Below are 25,122 nucleotides of genomic sequence, written 5' to 3'. Positions count from 1 at the left end.
ACCCTTGCATGTATATAAGGTGACTTATGGAGTAAATATAAAAATGTTTTATTTATTTACCATACCTCTTTTATAAATATGGTATTTGGCCCATATGATTCACTTAAATAAAAACTGTTCTTGAAAATGGGCGAATGGATTCACTTAAATAAAATCTATTCTTGAAAATGGGTGAGTGGAAGGTTGTAACTCCTAATTTCAAGGGCTAAATTTACCTTTTCTATCCTCTCCCTTAGAATAAGGTGGGCTATTTGAGGTGATTTGTAAAAATGTACTATGATACAAAATATTCGCCCACTAAAAATTTAAAACCCCTTAATTTCGCCAAAGGGCGAACATTCGCCCCTAAAATTTTCTATGGATAGTAGCAAAACTCCACGCCAGAGAGAGTCGTGCAATCCAGGTTCTGATCAAGTAGAATATTAATATAGAATAGCTTAGCTTGTAGTGCAATGAGTTGGTGTCGTAGAACTGATAATTGGTGCAAATAGTTGATGACACTTGCTGGTGTGTCCGAGAGTTGTCCATTGCGGCGGACCTACGAACAGAAGTGTTGATCCACTATTTAGCAAGTGGAGTCTGTAACGCGTGCGAGGAAATAACAAGAGTGTAGCTGGAGTTGAATCTCCAGATTTCCGAGCTGCGACTGAATGCACAACCTTCCACTCCCCCAGAGGTCAGAGAATAGTGCACCAACACTATCGTAGCAGGGATGGAAGAGATTGGAGGTGCAGTCCATGATTGTACCAACATGTTGGAGTGGGCACTAGAGTCCTCACTACTTTGTAGGAAGACCCCAACATTCAACGACTGGAGACAGAGGCATGCGATCTCCAGCAACAATATGATAACATTAGAGGGACTACGTAGATAGTAGTCCTTACTCAGTGGATTGCAAGGATGCAGTAGGCCAAGGCCTTAAAAGAGCAAGTGCACACGGCATGACACAAAGAAGTAGTTATAAAAGCGTGTGTCTAGCCATGGATTGATGAAGCCTTCACAATCACGATGGATAATGAATGAAATCTTGCACAGATTCAAGAAATGCATGGACAAATGCAATACAACATGCTAGAAATAGAGGGTTTAGAAGTAAGAATGCAGCAAGTTCAGCAGGTAGTAGCACAGTGTGCTGCCGACATTCAAGTTGTTCAGGACTAGTTGGAGGGACTCCACACCAAGATCGCCACGCCGACAGAGTGACTCGAGGGCAAGTCATGATGTTTGTGTTGGGGGCCTATTGGGAATAGAATCCCCCCACAACATGTTTTGGGGCTCAAGTTTTGGTCAAATAATGTTGTAAGACTCCTGGAATTGCGAGCGCAGAGCATGAAATGTATGTTGAGTCATAGGGTTGTCCACCCTAAGTTTTGTAATGTACTGTCAGCCTACCCATGATCCACAGACCATGGGATTGTATAGATATAGTGAGGATCTAAGTTGTAAAGATAATTAGAGATAGATGAAAACGAATGGAGTATAGAAGATAGCGAGCATAGAGTAAAGGTCTAAGTGTCCTGGGTTGCAGTAGTAGGAGGAGGCTCTGCAGCTGAGTGCGTAGAGGCCTAGTAGAGCCCATAGTTGAGTGCGTGGACCCCTGCAGCCGAGTGCATACGGCAGAGTTGATTTTGTAACCAAGGAAGAAGAATAATAAAGAGAAGTTTGATTCCAAATCTTGTGTATCTGTTCTTGTGCTATTTCCTATTTAAGTATATTTTTTTCTTTATCGTGCACACTTGAACACTGTTAAATATAACTAGACACATACTCATAAGCTAAGTGATCAATAGTTATCGGGTTAATAGTAAGGAATTGGGTAATAACATGGATCACACCTCGAGTAGGGCTGCACGAAGCTAGCATCATAGGCTATGAGGTAGTGATAGATGAGCGTAGCGATGTGTGCGCAGGGCAGATCTATAGACCACTAAAAATCATCAGACATCTCTAGGGTGCGGAAACCTGGTTCTGGCACCCTCCCATACTACTTTGGGTGAGACCTCAGTCCACGTTCCGTGGACTGTTGCCGAAACGGCGAGTAGTACTGGGATTTGTTTGGATAAATCACCTCAGAACTTGGGTCAAGCCCTTATAAGCCAACACTTTCTATCATGTAACAGCTTCATACAAGTCTCCAAAAAGGTAGTAAGCATGGATGGGTTCATTTCTTCAAACTGCTTATCCTAACTTCCTCAGGTAGAAGCTTCAGTGAAGCTTTTCTTTGCTTCCATGAAGGTTTCCTTTACGCAATCCAAATCGAAGCCAACCTCTTTTTCTAGAGCTTTATGGACCCATTCACCTTCTTTAGGTTACTTTCCTTATCTTCACTAGTCGTCATTCCACTTCGCAGCACAATATTCACATTAGGATCCTCTTCGCGGGGTTCAACTCTCATCATCTGTAGGTTCTGGGTAGGCTGCTGAGGCTACGTCCCCTTTTCACGCATCTTAGCTATTAATACAGGGTAGTCTTCTATTGCATTGTCAAACTGAGTACAGTATCAGCATAATAGGCACATCGAGTTCATACATTCTCGCACATAGTGCCCTGCATCTCCACAATTGTAGAAAATAACTTATCCCTCACCTCGTGCAAGTCCTCCTCTACCTCGGCCTCATCCACGCCCTTGATACCCTCCTCACGGCCCCTAATGCCTAGATCCGGAGGCTGCATTTCTTTCTGCATCTGATATGCGTGTGTTCTCTCCATCATTAACTCATAACTATGGAAATTTTGCTCATCTTGACCTACCAATTGGCAGAAGTTGCATAAGAGCTGTTATGGTGTTTGTACGAATTTTTTGCAACAAGTGGAAATTATCTATCGCATGTTTCCCAGCTACCTGACAGATAACACACCATAGCACGGACTCTATACTTTGCCCTGCTTAAGCTTCTAGACTCAGAGGCATCGGCCCTCCTCTTGCAACATAATTCATGAATATAGGGCAATGATCTTTATCATGCCCTTGACTCTTACATTTCAAACACCAAACTTCTTCACACACCTTTGGCTGAGCCACTCTATCCTTCTTCAGACTTTGGAGTTCTAAGCAAAGGCTCTGCAAATCCCCATGAATTTGCTGAACTCCCAAAGTAGCATCTTTAATTGGTGTCTTGTGCAATCTCATCGTAATCTCTAGGGCCTCTATCTGGGTCCCAATACTTTGCTATCATAAATCAACCCTCAGATGAGGCAAGAGCAAAGCCACAAACCATTTGCGGTGCTGCCCATCCATAAGATTCATATTAGCTTCACGGATCTTGCACTTCAATCTTTGATCCACTTCCCAGGGTGTCTCACCAGGCTTCATCAAGATCTTCTTGAATCCAACGATTGATTGCGCCTCAAATTTGGGCCTATTGAATTCCTTATTCAGCAGGTTTGAGTGTCTGCCAATGCAGTCATTGGGTCATCAGTGCAATACTTAATATACCATGTTAGTGCACATTCCTACAAAGTAATAACCAATGTTTCTTTCTTCATTTGATCATTTATAATGCCTTGGGCCTCCCACACAACCTTTGCAATGAACCAAAACTAGTCTAGGTCCTCATTCCCCAAGCCCTTGGAAAGGGGCAATTTTACTGAATTCACCATATTGAATGGTGGTGGAGGTGGTGGCAGTCTGGGTGAAGGTGTATGCAGTGGAGGTGAAGATGGAGGTGGTGTGGGTGGATGGGGTGTTTGTGGAAACCCTCGCCTTATTAACTAGACAACACTTTATGGAGAAGCCTGTGTTGCTTATTCGTTGTCACTTAGAGGAAGGTTCAAACAGCGGGCCATATTCAGGTCTTGTTCCCTTTCTATCGATGAATAAATTTCCACTTCGCGTAACTCCAAACATCAAGGTAATCGCATAACCCTCTTTTCACACAAGAGCATTTTAATCCAAGTGTTCAAAGACCTTAAATACTTACCTCACAAGTGTTGAAGAATCGTCGCTCTACTTCATTGTAGCTAACTAAGGTATTGACCGCGAACTATGTCACAAACCCTCAGAGGATACGACCAACATAGTGATTGATTGTGCGCAAGATATTATCTTCAGAGGCTTCCAACCTTCGCACTAACTTTGGGATCCAAACTATTGGACCATCAAGCCTCCACCTTCCCTAACTGTCTACCAATTTAGCGATCCACTCGTCTAATTCAACCTGGAAGGAACAAAAGAAAAAATTGCGTATCTCTGTGTATAGATACTTTTCCAACCACTATTCTTTCGTCAATCATGGATTCCCTTTTTCTTGCGCCGCAAATTCATGGATCTTTCTATCCAACCAATCCTCAATTTCCTTCTTAGTTGGATTCCAATGGTGCGACATCACACATCTCTTTATGCAGATCCCGGTCCCGGCAATAGAACCATTTGTTGGCTTAGTGGGTCCTGACCCAGGTTCAAAGTTAAGTTTTCCAAACAAATCCCTACACTATTGGCCCTTTTGTAATCAATCCATGGAACACAGACTGAAGTCTCACCTGAAGTAGTATGGGGGGATGTTGGAACCAAGTTTCTGCACCCAAAGATGGTTATGATGTCATTTTACACCCTAAACGTGTCTTCGCATAGATCAATACACCCTTGAGGCTTATCGATATAACTTCCTTTAGCAGCCTCTAGACCTTCACAGAGGTCTACACCTGTCTTTCGCAAACCCTAAACAGGCGAATCAACCACTTACACGTCTCTGTAATCACTCCTAAGTCTGTTATTACCCAAATCGACTTAAGTTTCTGATACCTTTAGCATGCATTAAGATATTCTTCACGTAAATAGATATTATTACTTGCGTTCATATAATAATGTAAACCATGCATCAATACAGTATTAAATCATAAACCCAATATTCATAATAACATAAATGCATTCATTCATAATAGAATTAAATGGATAAAATAAAGATATTTCCATAATAATCTCTTTATTGATACATCATATTTGCTTATAGACTCAAAACTACCCTGCACACTCAGCTGCAGGGGTCCGCACACTTAGCTGTGGAATCTACTCCTAGGCCTCTGCGCACACAGCTGCAAAGCCTCTCTTCTACTATAAGACTCTTTGCTCTTCACTTCTACTAACCCATTACATTAACTATGAACTTCACTTCAACTGCCTTAGAATCTCTAAGACTCTCCTTTTTATATAATCCCATGGTCCACGGACCATGGGTAGGTCTATACAGGCCGACACAACTTACATAAAAGAAGGGTAATGACCCTTTATGACACTTTACATCTACGTGCTTCGCGACCACATCTTGTGGAGACTTTACTCTTTATATAAAAAACTTTGGCTTTCTGCCCCAAAACTTGGGCTTTTGCCCAAAAATTGACCTTAGGGGACCCTATCCCAACACTAGGAATAACAAGAATGTTATCCCCAGTGGAGTCGCGAATTCTGTTGTAGGTGGGAACACCCTAGGTCCTGGGTTGAAAACCCCAACAGAGTAGAGGGCAAATAGCAACAAGAAATGCTTAGACAAACAATCTAAATGCTTATACTACTGAACTGGGAAGAAATGACCTTTCCCTGAGGTCCTACGTTTGGGTAGATCCCGTAGGGTACAAACCCTTTGCCTCTCCTCATGCCTTTAAAACTTGTAAATTATTCAAGAAAATCATATATAGTAGTATAAACATAAAACATATTCATGATATATGCGTTATATCATATAAGTAAATGAACGATTACACATTAATATAAGATTTATAAACAAATCACAACATGTATCAATGCATAAACATGATAAATATTAGGAACATAACAACATTTCTTTATTGATGTAAGCTACAAGAAAGGTGGAACACTACAACCTGAGTCTTCCTCTAGCTCTAAGTGGAACCGTCCTCTGGATCTGTCCTTTCCTGGCCTCAACAATCTTCCTCCATCATCATACACAAGGAGATCTCAAGAAGGATGAAGGATATCTCAAAAGAGGAAACAAGAGTTTCCTAAAGCTTGGGGAGTGCAGGAGGCACATTGATTTTGTCAAACTCAATCAAGGATCAATCAACTATAATATCAATATCTCCTTTCTTCTCCCTTAAGGCCTTCCCATGGAGGTTTATTTATACTTCTCCAAATTAGTTTTTTCAGTTCGGAAACAGTTGAGCGACGAGATAGAGGAGGTGAGTAACAAGTAAAACCCATGAAATCCGTCGAAATTAATGAGATTTAATATTTTTAAGTGTTTTAACACATATATGCAGGTTGGGTGTATGCTAACCCATGTGTACACACTTTTATCATAGGGAAAAGTAGCGTATAGGAAATAAAACATTGTTTTTAGATTTTGGATCAAGTATGGAAGCAAGGGTTGCCCTAGGCCATAACCAGAGCATCAGATCTACCAAGAGTGGTAAATGGTACTATAACACCATTTTGCAAGAAAAAGTTGCTCAAACTGTTGAAAATTTGTGATACCTCATGCTGGTAATGCTCTGAACCACTTTTTCACCTCTTATAAGAAGCTTTGTGCAAACAACCTAATATTGAAATCATCATCATATACCTCTTCAAGATCTATAAAGTCATCAAACTTATCCCAATGTTGTTGCACAATGAAACCTCCATGTCCATCAAACTAAATTACGTGTTGACCATAATTCTGAGGGAGGTCATGCAATTGACCTAGTAAAGAAAGAGGAACATATCTAGCAGGCATAGCTATTTGAAATGAAGTTGAGGTAAATATAATGCTAGGGATTTGAATAGTAGATGAAAATGGAATAGAAACTGATGTGGTAGAAACTAATTAAACAAGGGTGTGGAATATAACAGAAGCAGATGGGAGAGAAAAAGGAGGAATAGAAAATGGGAAAGTGTCAGACTTGGATACAACCAACTCGATCTTGTGAAGAAAATCTTCCAATCTCTCAAATTGGATATAAATCTCTTCATCTTGTGGTGATAAACTCAATTCTTAAGAGGAAAATCTTGGAGCATAGGTCTTAAATTTTGTTTCATCAAATACAGTATTTGAAAGATTAGATTCTGACTTTGACTTGAGCATAGTCTACTCAAATTTGATGTCAAATTGGATATCTTCTATAGATTTAACCTCTTTAGGTAAAGAGAAAGATCTTCCTAAAGGAACAATACTTGATTCTTATACTAATTTTTTCTTACTAAAAAGATTACATGGACTTGACAAAGGCTCTCGTGGATCAGGATTAGGATGTCTCCTAGTGTAAACTCCCTTATGAGCTAGAAATCCCTAGTGGAGTCACCTTTCAAAAAATGGTGTTGCCAGGTGAAGCACAACTATATTTTATCTGATTCTTGTTCGCCATCAATGATCAGATCTAGACCTTTATCATTCTTTCCTAGGGATGATTTAACCTTTGTTTCCTGGAAATGACGTCAAGATGCTATCACTTAGAAGTTTTCCTTGGCTATGGAAGGAAACTCACTAAAGAAACCATCAAACCTCTTTGGATTGAAAGTTGTCCCTTCAATCTAGAGAAGGATTTCTCCTTGAATCTACCACTCAAGGTCACTCAACAAGTAGGTCATTAAGCTCACTAGGAAAATTTGGTTTGACAAAAATAACATGAACTATAAACAAAGGGAAGATAACCCACAATATATTTGACAATTTAGCATTAAGGTATGTAGAATAATTTAGAAGATAAACATCAAGACAAAGCACTAATATTTATACAATGATATTTAAGTTGAAATAACAATTAAGCATCCAAATAACATGAATATGACAATTCCACATGAATTCTAATTCTTCAAGCTATATCCAAATGCTAAAGAAAAATTTTCAAAAGGTGTGACTAATGAGAAATTTAAACACAATAGGAAACAAACAGGAAATTATTCATACATGAAATTCTAACCCTTGGACCTTCTTTTTCAACCATTATATAGGAAAATATACAAAGTTTTAAGATCCACAATGTTTGGGAAAGTAACTGTAGAATATTACAATATTTTCATCACTTAAGTTACAAAGTAAATCCTAATATCTATTGATATAATTATTCAAATTGCAACCCTGAATATAGACGCAAAATAAAAGAGATGTGAAATTTGATCTTGAGATTGACGTTGCTTCTTTGGAGAAAATTGTGGAGTCAAATCACTAAAAACCTGCATCTGGAAACTGCTTGTTGGATTGTAGCCAATGTGTACTATCACTGCAATACATATTCCTTTATCTCATATTGTAACTGAGATACATAAAACCTTGAAAAATTCCTCCAATCATTCAACCGAATTCAAAATGGTCTCCTCTTTTGAAGGCACCTTTATTTTGTTGACTGTGCCACCAAAACTACAAAAAGAAACTTCAACTGCATGAATAAATCCATTAAAAATGTCTTCATCACTATCTTAATACTAAATCATCCTTGAAACTACTAAAATTTCCCATCAATGTAGTTTATGGTATTGTTGACAGTGATGGAACTGCAAACATTCAGGGGATCTCCCTGGTATGAAGTCCCAATTAGACCTCACACCATTTGGCGTAGGAGTCCCATCCAGTATGATGGACAAGTTGTCATTTACTTAGATATTTTCCTTAGATCTTGCTATTCAACACATGACAATGTTATGCTGGGGTCTTCAAAAAGCGAGGTAACTATGCCTGATGAGTTCATAATGTAACTCATGTCTTGGTTCTCTTACTGTAAAGGGAGAGAGTAAAGTGTTTCTAGGAAAACTAGTATTCTTAAAGAATGCTAGCCCTCTAGGTTTGGTAGCTACCCTAGAAACAACAGTTTAAAGCAATTCAATGATTTCTTCTATGTGTAACAGATAAGAGAAAGATAATGGAACCAACTTGGAACTTCTGATTAATCCCTTGCTTGATCTCTCTCCCCTTTGATAGATCCTGCAACTCCTCCCTGTACTTAACACGCTTGGAGAGTACCTGCACAAGTACAGCAACAAGGAACCGTCAAAGCATTGTGATATATTACAACATAAACATTACAGTATCAGATATATAATGAACAAATGATAGCATTCACAAATGATAACATTCACAATTGCACAATCATATGGAAGAAAAATTGAAGAGATTTATTAATAGAAAGGAGAATTACAACCCAGTTGTCTAATCCAGCATTGTCCTCCCAGCTTCAATCCTTCTTCACCTCATGAAATAGCAAGATCACTCCAACAAGAATACAATACTTTCTCCTCAAACTATCAACACTTCCTTGCAATTCACAATATTCCAGCGTCTAGATCTCTTGGATGAGGGATCCATTTATATATGTTTGCAAGGGTGTAATTCATCCATGGGGTTTGATTAGTGTCATTCCACTTGTTACAATGGGTTCCACAAGAGAAGGGATTGGAGATCTTCTTAGATCCCTTATTCACCCTTAGGCAAATTCAGAGAGTCAAGTGGCACAGGGGAAGTTTGTAGAAGATTCCATGAGCAATCAACTGAAAAATGTCCCAGACATTTGTCCATCCTCGCCCATTGCACCCTATAGAAGGCATAAATAGTATGCATCGCACCGTGGCAGTGTACCACTCAATATGCATCACACTTTGCCAGTGGAGTGGTAAGTATGGTTCAATTTAGGCAATTTATGGATGGTTTCTCAGATGGAACTTTTGGGGAATGATGTATTCAGATGAATTTGTTCCTTTAGGGTATGAAACAACTCTTTTAGGGGTTGATGAGCCCTAATACATTGAAATATAAGTTTGGGGTTGATGTGCCCAAATATGTCTATAACAGTTGCCCCCTAAAGCATGAGGTCGTAAATATTCATGTCGGGTGAAATGATTTATCATGAGGATCCGAAGTTTCGAATTGGAAGGTGACCTGCATAAGTTACAATACAATACATCATTAAGGAATTTAGACTTCTGTGATCCATAACATTGTTTAGAAAATCTTCGGCAAAATCACATAACCAATCTTTTGTCGACGCATTTCGAACCAACCAGTGTGGTTCATCGTCAGGACAAGTTGAAGAACCAATCCAGCTTACCTTGAATAAGTAGAGTGTGCAGAGACTCAAACGGCTATATTTCCAACGGCTAATTTTGACCTAATGATCTTAGTCAAACAACCAATTTAATTATTAACATTTTTAGAATTAGCTAAAACAGGTAAATTTGTTAATTTAAATAAATGATTATGTATATCTAAAAACAAATAAATAAAATTCCTTATTATATATTAAGAGAATTCATTTGATAATCAAAATATCCATATTTTATTTAATTCTAATGGTCATTATATAATTTAAATACAAATAAATGGTATTAAATTACTATTAATTTTAGAATTTAGTTACATTAGGTAATAGAGTATATATTTAATTATTTAATGGTCCATTAGATCTTCTATATTTGTTTTTTTTTTTTTTTTTTTTTTTTTTTTAAATATATCATTTTTATTTATTATTTAAATATAATGGTCCATTCGAAATTAAATTAATAAGTTATATACAATAATATATGTTTAATAAATAATCTATATTTACTTAATAATTAATAATACCAATATTATTAAAAATAAACAAATATTATTCATGTTAAATCAATATTATTCTTAGAATTTAGTTACATTAGGGAATTTACCATAATTGAGGGTTGTTAGAGTCCATGTTTTTTAATAATAGTATAACTAATATTATCGGTATATCATATATTTGTTTATAATACTTTCTTATTTATCCTTTAAACCTAATGGTCATTTGGTAAACTAGATCTCCTCTTATAATTAATAATTTATATTCATTAAATAATCAATATTTATTCAATAATCTGTTATTCCAATAAAATTATTAAAGTTAACTCTGTCATTAGGTAATTATATTATTACTAATACGGTTTAAAAAGATTATTTTAGACAATAGTTAAAGGGAAATACAATTCTAAAGGGAAATACAATACATCATCATAATAAGATTTTCATGATCCAGTCGAGGGAGGCATTCCCATGTTTAGCTTTATAAATTTCATTTCATATACATAGATCAGATAGTCATCTGCAGATACAAACTCATGATTCTACAGATATAGAGTCGCAATCTATGGTTAGGATGACCATCTGTGTAGAGCCTTTGTACATTTGATGTTTTTATATCCATGAATATATCATAGCCCAGATGGATGAAGCTAGATCCAGGGTCTTCAAACTCGTTCAATATTCACCCAATGTACAAGTCAAACCATGTGAATGGATGTTCTGAAGTCGAACATGGAAATACATCGCTTGATTACCAGCGAATGATGTGAGCTATTAACAGACGCAAGATGAATCACCGATAATGATAATGATCATCAAGGTACTACAGTACAATTCACGTGGTGTGAATACATGATACTATGTTGAACACCATGCAAAATCTTTCGGTCGAAGGCCATTGATGTCAACTTGTCGTCGGAAGTGAGAAACTTGCCATTGATTTATGCAAGCTTCAAAGCACTGAAGGGTTGTTTCTGATTCAACTTCTTGGATAATGAGCTGATGTCAACAAGAAGTGACTCGTCATAGGAGGGCATCGATGTATCCCACATCTATGACATGAAACGAAGCAAATGATTTCTGGAGGTGAAAATGAACTGATGACACAAGGTTTAGGAATGGTGGTCATGAAAAAATGAAGGTTGGAGGTATTGCAGTGTATGAGACATTAACTGGATGGTGATTTCTCAACTGAATGACTTCTCTTGAACATGTTAGCAACACTGAGATGAATTGGTAGTGTTAACCCCAAAAGATGGATGGTATGAAAGACTAGTGGTATGATGACCGCTAAACAGAATAACCCAACCCAACTCAATAATGTATATGAAGTGAAAGTTTCATGTTCAAGAGCGACTTGCTACCATAAATTATTCAAGTTTTTTCCCTTTTTCCCCAGTCATTGCTGACCAGTACCTCTTTATTTTTGTCAAGATTGAGGAGGATAACATATGCTTGTTCTATAATTTGCCCTTCGGGCAAACTTGTCACTATTTAATGTTTTAACGAGTCTAGCGATAATGAAACTCGGTCTCTTCTAGATGGACAAGTTTTTCGCTATTGTTTTAACAAGTTTAAAGCCAAGGATAACTCATTCCTTTTCATGTTTAGACAGTTTGAAAAGGGATGGAAAGAAAACTCCATAAGTTCTTTTCAGTAGAGTAATCCCTCAGGTCCGAAAAAGAATAAAATAATATAGGAGGGATGACATTTCCAATACTTTAACGAGCTGGAAAAGACAAGCACTCGATGATATTTTCATGTTTAATGAGTCTGAAAAGGGTTTAAAGAGGACTCTATAGTTTTCTTTCATTTTCGGATCAAAGCTTGAAAATAAGACAAAAAGTTTGCTTGGTGCTCAAAGATGTTCAATTCATTGTTTAGCACATCAAATTCCTTGTTTCATTTTTTAACGAGATTGACACAAGACAAAGAATTATGCTCGTAAGAACTATTTCATTTTTTAATGAGGTTGACACAGTAAAGGAACTATCCTCATACTCCTTGGTTTCTTTTTTTAACAAGGTTGACATAAGATGAGGAACTATCCTCGAGCTCCCTGATCACAACTCATAAGAGGTCATGAAGGAGAAATCTGGTTCCAATGCCCCCAGTACATGGTGTACAACATCACTGAATTGATCATCAGTTGATGTAGGTATGGAACTAGTTGCCACATAATTAACCCGTGGTGGGGATGATACCGTTGATTTAAATCGACCATTTAAAGACGATGATTGACTGCGAGCTATATTTGGACCAAGAAATGAAAGCTGGTCAACGGTGACAATATTGCCTTCATGCGGAAAATACATCACTCGGAAAATTGTTAAAACAATAGCTTCCATGTTATAAACATAGTCACACCCAAGAAGTAAATTGTAGTCTAAAGGTCCTGGGACTACCATCACATTTAGATAAACGATCTTTCCTCCCAAAGTAATAGGTAACTTAGGAAGGATCCCTAATGGTCGATTGGTTCCTCTGTTAAAGCCCAGCAAATTCTGTGTAACAGGTACAAGCAATGGTGAACCAAGGGTTGTCCAAGAAGTTGAAGAAAGAATACTCACTGATGCACCTTCATCTATAATAGTGCCAGATACAATGATTTTACAAACTTGTACTATGATCTAGAAAGGCACATAAGAAGGAAGGCGGGATCCTCCTAGTCGATTCCAATCAAAGGAAGTGACTAGACTACTTGGAGAGGGTACTGTAGAAACAAGATAATTAACTCCTTGAGTTACGAGAATTGGAGGATTTTCCTCCTGTCTTGATGGAATAGGTGGATTGCCCCTAAGCTCATCAGAATCCAAAGTAACAAAAAGAACTTGAATGGTATCATTTTCACTCTCTACGGGAAAGGTACAATTAGCGAAAGGTGAAATAGGGTCAACTGTTACCTAGACCTGTTGATTTTGGTTGGGTAGAGACTCATAGGATTCACTTTCAGAGAGAGTGGTTTGGACCAACAGTTGATTTTGGTCAGTCGGTTCATCAACTAGTGAAGGATTTAGGGAGACTTTCCTGTAACCAGATGGAAGTTGTTGCAGTGAAGCAGGACAATTATCCAACACTCTTTTGGCTTCATCCAAAAAGGGACAAAGGTGAAAGGGATGATTCCTTTCACATAAACTACATAGAAGGTTGACTTTTCCCTTCTTTCCATGAACTTTACTATCACTAGTTGATGATATGTTACCAACATGATCTCCAGAGGTTGATGACACGGGATGGTGTGAACAGGAATACCATTCTTTCAAGATCCAAGGAAAGTAAGGGAAATTTCGATGAAAATGGTCTTCCGCACAAATTATGCACGAATATTTGACTTTGTGAGGTTTAATGGACAGATTTTCATCAAATGTTGCATTCAGAGCAATGGTTGTTTGGTTTCCCCCTTGTTGAATTGGCTTCTTCTTCTTCTCCTACCCTTTCTTCTTCTTCTTAGCCACCAGGTTACTAGTATCAATACTTTCACCAAGCGAAGAGGAAGGAGGGGAGGAAGAAACAAACGAGGAAGAAGGCAAAGGGTCAACTTCAGGATCAAGTGGAGGTTGATTTTGTCTAGTTGAAGGTGTACTCAATTGTGAAGAAATCACGACATTTTGAACCAAAGAGGTTGAAAATAGCCATACTAGCATGTCAATGATAAGTCCCGGAAGGGACAATGTAGCTATATAAGGAGCACCAATATTTCTAAAAGAAGGAAAAGGACTAGGATTCCCATCAAAAGGGATTCCTTGATCAGTGGACTCCGGATTTGTTGCCATATGTCTCAACCTAAGATCAACTAAGGAATAGGGATGTTACTCCGAATTCAATTAATTTTAATGATGCTTGGACACAACTTTGCTTTTTTGGATTTTAAGAGTCGAGAAAAAGCTAAAGATGACTCTAGTCTCCTTTGATTTTTAATGAGCCTGAAAGGACAAGTGCTCAGATCGACGTTTTCTTTTAAAGAGTCGAAAAGGAATGAAAGTGACTACTCTGGAAAATATAGACAAAGGGATTACCAAACTAATCACAAAACTGCAATATACACCTTGGTGATAAATTAAAAAGAAATTACCAAGGACTTATGTACGGCAGTCAATCTTCCCGAATGTTGTGTTCAGTGCATTGCGATCAATAAGGCAGTAGACTCAATTTCCTATGGATAAAGGATTTAAGCCTATTGTGGTCTCCCAATGTATATGTGACATATGGGGAGCACAAGTCCGTGCTAGCACTTGTCATATCAAGGAGGAGGAATCACCCAACCTTCAGTGAAAACGATAGCCACTAGTTTTAATGACGCTAGAACACGTCACTAGCCTAGACCTCTAGATATGTTGCGTTAAGTTCCAAAGCATTGTTCGGTTCATTGAAATTCATTTCAAAGTTGATCTTGTTTAGAGTTAGCCTTTCAATGGTTCACCACGTGATGATGATCTGAAATTCCTAAGATGCAATCTACAATGATAAACAATCTTTGTTTATTTGAGCAATGAAAATCCTAGCTACTAGGGAAAGAAGATAACAGTGCTTTTAAGCAAAGAGCAAAGAGCACACACTAGTGCATTTCCCTAAATCATATTTTCACACACAAATCAAAAAATTCTAAATGCAAATGAATTTATTTGTTTTCGCTTTCCATAATGTGAAAAATGCCAAAAAGGAAAACTAAATGCAGCAAAGATCTAAAATATTTCACTCAAAATGACATTTTCGACAATTTCTTCTTCAAAAGAGAAAGGAAGACTCAAAACGACACTTTCAATTTTGAATAAAAATGCTTTCAACACTTTGAATATAAACGAATAAAACCAAATACATCAAGAAAAGTTCAATCGATTATCAAGGGAAGGAAGAATTTACGACACTTCTCTTTTCGACAAAAACGACAATTACGACACTTTTGTACCAAAGTGACAAATTGACTAAAACAATTTTTTGACAAAGGATTGTAAATGATGAAAAAATACACAAAAACATTCACTAATCCTAATGTAATTGAGGCTGATATAAGTGATGCAAGTAAGCCTTAGTAAAGAGGCACTATTCATTTGCAGAAAAGCAACCAAACAAAATTGAAAACAAGGTCAAAAACCCTCAATTTCTAGATGGAAAAAGAGTTCAGTCAATCATCACACCTAGGCTTCACAGAAACTGAGATGCATTGCACTTACTACACTCAGGAGGTGCAATGAATATTGAATCATAGTGGAAGACAATGTGATGGTCCAGGGAGTGCAACTGAAATGGGTTTTGGCTCAAATGTGGAGTTGTTTTCAGTGAGTTAAGGTGGGTTTTGATGAACAATGATGAGTAAATTATGATGGAATGCCTTGAGACATTACTGAGCTACCAAAAGGGCATCTAGATGTGCTTGCAATTCAAATGTTCAATTCATAAACTAAACCAGAGATTGACTGAAGCAGCATTCATCTACCATGCAATTGCAGAGCAAGAGCAGTTCGAAGGCTACCTGGCTGACCTCAAACTCTATCTATATTTTATAAAATTGAACATAGAACAAACAATAACAACAAACAAACATCTGTTCATTCCCTAGCGGAGTCGCCAATTTGTTTTTGGGAAAACTAGTATTCCTAAAGAATGCTAGCCCTCTAGGTTTAGCAGCTACCCTAGAAACAACAGTTTAAAGCAATTCAATGATTTCTTCTATGTGTAACAGATAAGAGAAATATAATGGAACCAACCTAGGACTTTCGTTTAATCCCTTGCTTTATCTCTCTCCCCTTTGATAGATCCTGCAACTCCTCCTCGTACTTAACACACTTGGAGAGTACCTGCACAAGTACATCAACAAAGAACCGTCAAAGCATCGTGATCTATTACAACATAAACATTACAGAATAAAATATATAATGAACAAACGATAGCATTCACAAATGATAACATTCACAATCGCACAATCATATGGAAGAAAACTTGAAGAGATTTATTAATAGAAAGGAGAATTACAACCTAGTTTTCTAATCCATCATCATCCTCCCAACTTCAATCCTTCTTCACCTCATGAAATAGCAAGATCACTCCAACAAGAATACAATACTTTCTCCTCAAACTATCAACACTTCCTTGCAATTCACAATATTCCAACCTCTAGATCTCTTGGATGAGGGATCCATTTATAGATGTTTGCAAGGGTGTGAGTCATCCATGGGTTTGATTAGTGTCATTCCACTTGTTACAATGGGTTCCACAAGAGAAGGGATTGGAGATTTTCTTAGATCCCGTATTCATCCTTGGGAAAATTCAGAGAGGCAAGTGGCATAGGGTAAGTTTGCAGAAGATTCCATGAGCAATCAACTGACAAGTGCCCCGAAAATTTGTCCATCCTTGCCCATCGCACCCTATAGAAGGCCTAAACAGTATGCATTGCACCCTGGTAGTGTACCACTCGGTATGCATCACACTTTTCCAGAGGACTGGTAAGTATGGTTCAATTTAGGCAATTTCTAGATGGTCTCTCAGATGGAAATTTTGGGAATGATGTATTCAGATGACTATGTTCCTTTAGGGTATGAAACAACTCTTTTAGGGGTTGATGAGCCCTAATACATTGACATATAAGTTTGGGGTTGATGTGCCCAAATATGTCTATAACATAAAGTGAGCCTCTAAGTGAGAGGTAATAGTACCACCCAGGAAGAGACACGCGTGAACCAGAAAGGTCTGCCAAAATCCAGTGGAATAGTCCATAGTGGACGTGATAGTCATTAAAACTGAAGTGAAGGGGACAACATGTACACCACCCAACAAAGTAATCGACACAGATGTGACAGTCGTTATAACTAGAAAACAAAGATGGTTTGTTGAGTATCCTTTAGAGTAGTCCACAAGGATGAGACAACAATGATAACCAATACAACACATTCCCAACAATGTAAATATTAAAACAAATGAAGTAGTTCAACTATCTTAGTAAAAGAGAAACAAACATGCATGAAAATGTGTTGGCCTTAACAGGTTTTTGTATTAAGAAAAAGTCCCAAGACACATCTGTACACCATACATCACTAGTCCCAATAGTGGGATGTTGGAGCCACTCCCCGATCCTCAAAGAACTGTTTGTCTACTCTCAAGGCTATGTGGGAGGAGCCAAGATGAAAAGTGCTTGCTCATATAATGGGAGGGGTATATATAGCCAAGGGTGATGCTTGACCCTTGTGACTCTTGGACTACCCTCATGACCATTGAACTTCCTATGAATTTTCAACTGACATGACTCTTGAACTTCTTCTGTGCATCCATTGGAATTCCGCTTTACATTAAATTCAGTTGCAATAGATATGGCCCATGGTGGTGATTTGCCATTGACACAACTCATGAAAAAACTTGACATGACATTGCTGACATGTACTGGTTGGCTATGGTGTCCATGCCAAGCTGCTACGCTACTAGGTGATGGATGTACTCTTGGGTGTGTTATGCCTTTTCCTCCACATGGCTTGGTTCTATGGGGTCTTCGATGGTATTGGTCTTGTAATATGTTTCCATGCATATGTTCCTTTCCCTTGCTGCTTGGTGCACTTTTCTCATCCGTCTAGCTGCAAGTAAGTCTTCTAGCATGTGCGCTCATTCTTCATCTTGTTCATCATCTCGCCATGATCTACCAGTATACCTGAACCTGCAATTCACTCATTGTGGGACGAAAACAAATCCAAAACCTCCTAGTCTAGCATGATGCATTATATTGTGTGTTCCAAGCCTGAGACAGATGAAAGGGTGGGAGAGGGCTTAGTAACTATGCACTTCACAGTTCCAAGTGACAGGAAGGGAGGAATGGTCATTGGGACTGTGCAGAGCATAGCTCAGGCTTAGACAAGGAACTCCGAGGCACAATCTTCACTGTCAGGGAAAACTGTGCAAAGGCCACTTGGAGGCACAATTGCACAGTCAAAGACACCACTGGAAACTACAAGGTGGGACCTTGAGGGATAAATCTGCGTAGTTTCCAAAACAAAGACATGTCAGGACAATAGAGGGACTCGAGGACAATTCTGCATAGATTTGAAGAGACGTGAGTCCTGGATGAGGGAAGTCACTGGTAGGAAATCTCTCCAAAATTTCTGGGAGAAGTGCAGGCTCAGGTCTCTATGCAATGCGGGGTTCCAATAAGCAGGAGGGAGGCTTGATGACTGATCTTGAAAAGTACACAGTTCAAGTAGGAAGTGAGGCAGTTTTTGCGTAGTTCTGAGAAGGAAGACAGGCTGCTCACCTCTAGCATTGCGCACTAGAACTGACACGGAGGACAAACTCAAGCACTGCACAGCTCTAGGTGGCATAGAAGCACCACTGAGGGTTGAAACTGTGCAGTGTAGCTGAGTTAGGGTCTGGTGAAGTGAAGTTGTTCCGTTAAGAAAGTTTAAGGAAAATAGCTAAGTGTGAAAGGCAAGTGAACTTATGATGACTCTACATTGTGATCACATACTTAGAATACTTCAACAAATGCACAACATTGACCACTAGGAAAACATAGCAAAGCATGACCCTCTATGGGACTATCTCAAGTTGAAAGTTACAAGTGTGATTGTTGGGTAGCGGAAGCCCCGCGGAATGAGTATGGGGTGCGAAGCTTGAAATTTTAGGTAATATTAGGGTAAAAGACTCTGCGGAAAGTGAAGAGCACAAACTATAGTAGGCTGAGTCAAAGGGTAGTCTGGCCAAAAATAATGTAAAGAAATAGTAATAGAGTCAGCCCACAGAGGGATCGCAGGCCAAGGGAAAGTATAAATAGAGCATGGTTCTATGAGGGAAAGGTAGTTCTTTTGGAAGATGAAATGTAATGGGTTCTTAAAGGAAATAGCCTGAAAGTGTCTGTAAGTCCAAGTCGAGGGAGTAGGATAGAAGGTAGAGACTTTGTAGCTGTGTGCACAGAGGCTTGGAAAGTCTGCAGCTGTGTGCGCGGACCCCTATAGTTGAGTGCGCAGGGTGGATCTGGGTATATTGTTGAAGATTGATAATAAAGATAAATTTCTTCTGAATTTTGTGTTAATTGTGATTTTACTCTTATATGATAAACGAATTGTTATGATCTCAGCATTTTCTACTGTTGAATACATGTGAACTGGGTTAATATTGATGCGTGAAGTAACCAAAAGTAATAAATGTTTACTTTAAGACCGTTTTAACTAGATCAACCTAGTAATAAGTGACTCAATCTGTAAGAAATGCGCTAAGGGTATTACGATCTGCGTAGATCTGGTGTAATGCAAGGCTGCAGATCAGCGCGCGAGCCCCAAACCACATCCAAGACATCCCCAGGGTGCAGAAACCTAGTTCCAGTACCCTCCCCTGCTACTTCGGGTGAGACCTTAGTCTGCGCTTCGTGGACTGTTGCCGAAAGGGCCAGTAGCTGCGGGATTTGTTTGGCTAAATAATTATACCAAACCTATGTCAAGCCCATATAAGCCAACAAATGGTTCCATTACCGGGACTAAGATCTGCCTAAGGGGTGTCTAGTGTGAAAGGCAGGGATGCTAGAGAAAAGAGCGATGAAGGATCAGGACAATAGTAATGGCGAGTGCCATCCAGTTACCAATGTTCAAAGGAGCAAGCAGTGAAGATCCGGAAAAGTTTTGGTTTGTATTGAATTCAGTATGGAATGCACACCAGATCATGGATGATAATATCAATAAAGTCATCTTATTCAGCACACTACAGGACTGAGCACTAACATGGTATATGAAGTATTCAGGCATCAACCCAATGGCGGGGATAGCAAACATCCACACGGAATTAAAAAAGGAGTTCAATCGGCCAAAATTGGAATCACAGTCAGTCGTAGGATTCAAAGAAATCTCGATGATGCCTGGTGAGACCCCGTGGGATCTGGATCAGAGGTTGAAAAGCACTATTCGTGAGGCTAACATGATCCTGACGGATGCACAACACCGCGCTTGGTTCATCGCATCACTAACGCCATCTCTGAAGTTAGCCTTTTCATAATAGAAGATCTCAACCCAAGTAGAAGCACTAGAGGCAGCAATGCAGCTGTACGAAACCCCAGTATAGGACCCAGGGTTGGGAGTTCAACAAATCCAAGCACAGGTCCAAAATCTATGTTTAGAAATACAGAACTTAAAACAAGACCAGGGACCGCGCCCAGAAGTCCAGGAAGAAGTATGGTGTACGACGTGTAGGAGCCAAGGACATGATAAAGATCACTGTCCGGTTGCAGTGAATTTTGTGGTAACAGGGGGCCAACAACCTTGTGACCAGAGGTATAGACGAGATTGAGTGCGATTTCCCCATTGTGGTGTGTGATTTTCCAGGTAGGGGGAAAGCATGCAACAAACAACTGCTACTTACTGTTGAACGTACAACAACCTCCTCAACACTTATTTTGTAACTTGTGAAGAACAATGGGTCACGAGAAAAGAGATTGCTTCTTGTTGATGGATCGACCCCCTATGTATAGGATGCAAATAGAGAAGCGTGGACAGGACCCAACTGCACCATTCGTGCATAGGGGATTCCCAATACGTGGACAAGGGCGTGGAGGATGGGGACCTGGATGGGGTCGTGGACATTTGATCTATTATAATTGTGGTGGACAGGGACATTACACGTGGGATTGTATGAATCCTACTAGAGCCTGTTGTCTATCATGCTACCAATTTGATCACGATGTAGCTAGTCCCACCCAAAACGTCCAGATGATGAAGGTTGAACCCCGCACTGAAGGCCCAAACATAAACATGATGCTCAGAAGTGGTGCCGCTACCGGGGAAGATAAGGGGAAGAAGCCGGAAGAGGATACGTGGGTTCGTAAGGCTCTCGCAAAACAACCAGAATTTGATTTGGTGCAAGCAAAGGAAACCTTTTTGGACGCTAAGAAAATTTTTACAAAAGCACTAACTTCGGGTAGTAAGGAGCAACCAGACCTGCAACAGGATAATGCCTTCGTAACTGCCTTTTTAGAAACCTGTATAAAGCTCCTGCGGGATTCCAACATAGTGAAAGGGTTACAAGAATTAATAGCTAGATGTGAGGGGGCAGACGAACCACGCATGATCCAGAAATTGGGCAAACACATCTTACACACCAGATGGGAGATGCGGTTGACTACCCAGATTGGCGAATACAAGATGGACCAGGTCATCTTAGATCTGGGTTTTGACACAAATGTCCTACCAAAACAGACCTGGGAACGCATGGGCAAGCTTACACTGCAATGGTCCCCAATTCAATTGCAATTGGAAAACCAACAAAAGATCTTGCTGATGGGAAGATTGCAGGGGGTTATCGTAGATATCAATGGTGCCCACATGCACGCTAATTTTGAAGTCATAGAAATCATGGATGACAGTAACCCCTATCCAGCACTACTAGGAATAGATTGGGCAATAGACATGAATGGAATCATCAACCTCAAAAAGCGGAAAATAATCTTCGAAAAGAATGCACTCCGAGTAGTCATTCCTTTGGATCCAGCTTAAGGTGCCCGCTATACTAAACCAGTGTGCGATGACGATAGTGATAGGGAACTAGACTACATCTACCAACTCACCTCACACAAAGGGGACCGAGTGAACCCAACTACGCATGGATGACTCTCATCGGACCGCAATAGCTCTTGCACGTCAGATTCAGATGAAGAGGTTGAATGATGGCAAAATCAATTGTACGAAGTAACCACATTGAATTGTAACAGAATGGTCGCAGTAGGAGCTGTCATGTCGGTCACAAAAATCAAGAAGGAACCATTGGTCTTGGTGAAATCAAAACCCGGTGTGCCGAAGGTATTCACATCTCGAAAAGCTCGGACATCGACAAAAGAGGCAGGCACGGTTAAGCCTAAACTAAAGCGTGGAGGTCATGATCACACGTTAATACCGGTAGCTAGACAAACTAAGAAGAGCAACCTGCAGCAACACAAATCGCTAGAAGCTGACCATAGGGTCCACGGAAGCCCAAGGGATAGCATACATCACGGCGCTATGTTAACATGACTTTCATGGAGGCTGCGGATACTACGACCTAGATAGATTTGCATTAGGCAATGGAAGAAAAACTAGAAGAAGCCAGGTAGCTACCGGCCCCGTGCTAACATCATCCTTCAGGTATGATCCGGAGATCGAAGCATGGTAGAAAAGACTAAATTCAGGAGAATATCACGCTGCAATGCTTATAGAAGCTCAGCCCTTTTTCACCTAAGACAACTTAGGCCCTTGTGGAATATTACTAGAACTAACCTAGAGGGCACCAGGCTATCAAGACATCACACACACCTGTGGCACAAAACCTTGGCTAGCCAAGCACTCGAACGATGCTCGCAGCACAGGGAGATCGGGATAGTGCAAATCTACACTGACGGTGCGGACACCTGAGTAGCTGTTAAGGTCACAGTCTCAGCACCCCAAGCAGCTGAAAGAGGGCGCAGGACTATAAATAAGTCTGAACGGAGCCGATCTGGCGTACCGAGTTCTACCTACACTACCTTGTCTTCTCGATCGCAACAGTAGTTGATGGGTTGCACTACCACGCAGCCCAGTCGAAAGATAATTGTTAGTACTCCTTTCCATACAAGAGATGTTATAGTACAATAGGAAGGAGTGGGCGGTGAGTCATTAAGATGAAAGTTTCGAAGTGGATCCATTAAGATCAACCGAGGGAATGTTGGTATGATACTGAAACACAAAGGAACGACATTGTTCAAAGTGATGGTCTTAATTTATGACTGCGGGAGTATACGGGCGCATTGGCCCTATATACCAGAATCGATCAGTATACATCTGACCACAAATCAACCCATGTGTCCTATGGCCAAAACTTGAGCACGATTCATCGAAGAAATGCAGTTGATCAGGAAGAGTTAGTAGGCATGAGCCGAGAACAGTAAGTTCCAAAATCCCCACGAACACCACAAAGGCAGAAGACGAAGCAGAAGACCCGCACAGTCTGAGCCTCACCACGGTTCACCAAGAAAGCTACAGCTAATAAGGGTAAAGCCATTTCGAAAGACAACAATGAAGAGGATGAGACTCTTTAGGAGCTCCTTGACTAGATCGATGAGGACGAAGTGGATGCATTCCAAATCCTATCATTTCCCCCATATCTGTCTCCATGGACAGGGTCAACAAAGATACCAAAGGACCTAGATGGAGCAAAAGCCAAACTTCAGACCCCACTTCTTCTAGATGATATAAGGTTTGAAGGCTCGCCATGGGGACACATTTTTACCCTCAAATTTGAAGATTGGGATCTAGCCGATAGTGATAAGTTCCTTGAATTGGTCGCAGACAAATTGTTACCATGGGTGTGGCTGCTGGGTATAGAGAGGGTCAGGATCCTAAACCTCCGATGGCTACCTCACTACCACCGTGCAACTATTACGGCCTTTGTGATCTGGAAACTCCTCTGTCTTGTACATGATGGATTCTTATGGTTGGAAGAGTTGATTTCGCTCGCACCTGACTTAATCCATCGCATAACGCACCTACCACTGAAAGGAGATGACCCTGCCAACTCCATAGGAACCAGCAACAAGGTCGGCCTCCCCGAAATAATGAAGATGCAGTACAAGCTGGTGAAAGGAAAGTGTGGATATGTCATAGCTAGCATAAACGACTGCATCGTCTGAGTGGCTACACAGGTCCTCAGGGGAAAACTCATGAGGAAGTGTCACGCAGATGAGGTACCTGCCTCTGTCATTGCACTAGCCAGGCAGTGCACCCATGGGGTGCAGTTTAATTGGGCATAGTTATTATGTACAAAGTTCTTGACCAACTACCGAGAAGCATAGGACAAAGGTAAGACATTTCATTATGCCTAGTTGCTTCTGTCAATATTTTTGGTAACAAGCATGCTACCATTGGATAGCTAGTTCCCTAGCATCACAGATGACCTACCTGAGGCAATACGGTTTATGGCACTATGTGGAACAAGGGAGGTGACAAGGGTTGCTGCAATTTGAGCATTTTGGACTCCCATGTAGAACAAATATGGATCCATATTGCTTGCCGACCACGCATGTCTCCCACAATCTACAATAATTTCCAAAGCATGGCCGATTTTAAAGCCGACATGCATCATGTGTACATCCAGGCGTGAAAGAACCCAAACCATTCTTGGACCACATTTCCGTTCATCACAACGAATGAAGCAATCTATGGGGTTTCGGTAAAATGGCCTCTCGAATGGCGCACTCTGGACAAGACCATCCTAGACCAACTCGCTGCCAAGCAGCAGGAGAAGGAAAAACAGTAGTGGCTCCAGCATCTGGTAGAAAAAGCATGATAGAAACAATAGCTCGCTTCACAACAAGCGGTGTCCCAGAACCCGCTAGCCAAATAGACTACGGTAGGGCAGGAATTGGAACCAGCACAGGAAACAGACACTCAAGCTCCCGGAGAACAGGTCAAACGATCGCGGTGGGAGGACCCACCAAGTATCAGGAAAAAGTCCAAAGTAACAAAGGGGTTGGAGAACGAATTCACAGCAAGCTCTGCATTGCTTGCTCTACTTATAGAATAGACAACTGTGTTGGGGGAAATCCGGAAGTAGTTGGAAACATTGCAGGCACAATCTCTGGGCAAGGTTCACCTCGCCAACAACATAGGTATGACTGAGCCACTGATGGGTGTGCCCACACTGAACACTGTAACATTGCCAGCTGTTGCTATTACAAAACCCAGTGATGAGGGTAGTTGGG

The sequence above is a fragment of the Pinus tabuliformis genome, chromosome X (genome assembly GCF_031772625.1).
Source record: "Pinus tabuliformis cultivar Carrire ecotype Pingquan chromosome X, CPIR1, whole genome shotgun sequence".
Classification (NCBI taxonomy): Eukaryota; Viridiplantae; Streptophyta; class Pinopsida; order Pinales; family Pinaceae; genus Pinus; species Pinus tabuliformis.
Note: the sequence above shows the minus strand (reverse complement) of the source record.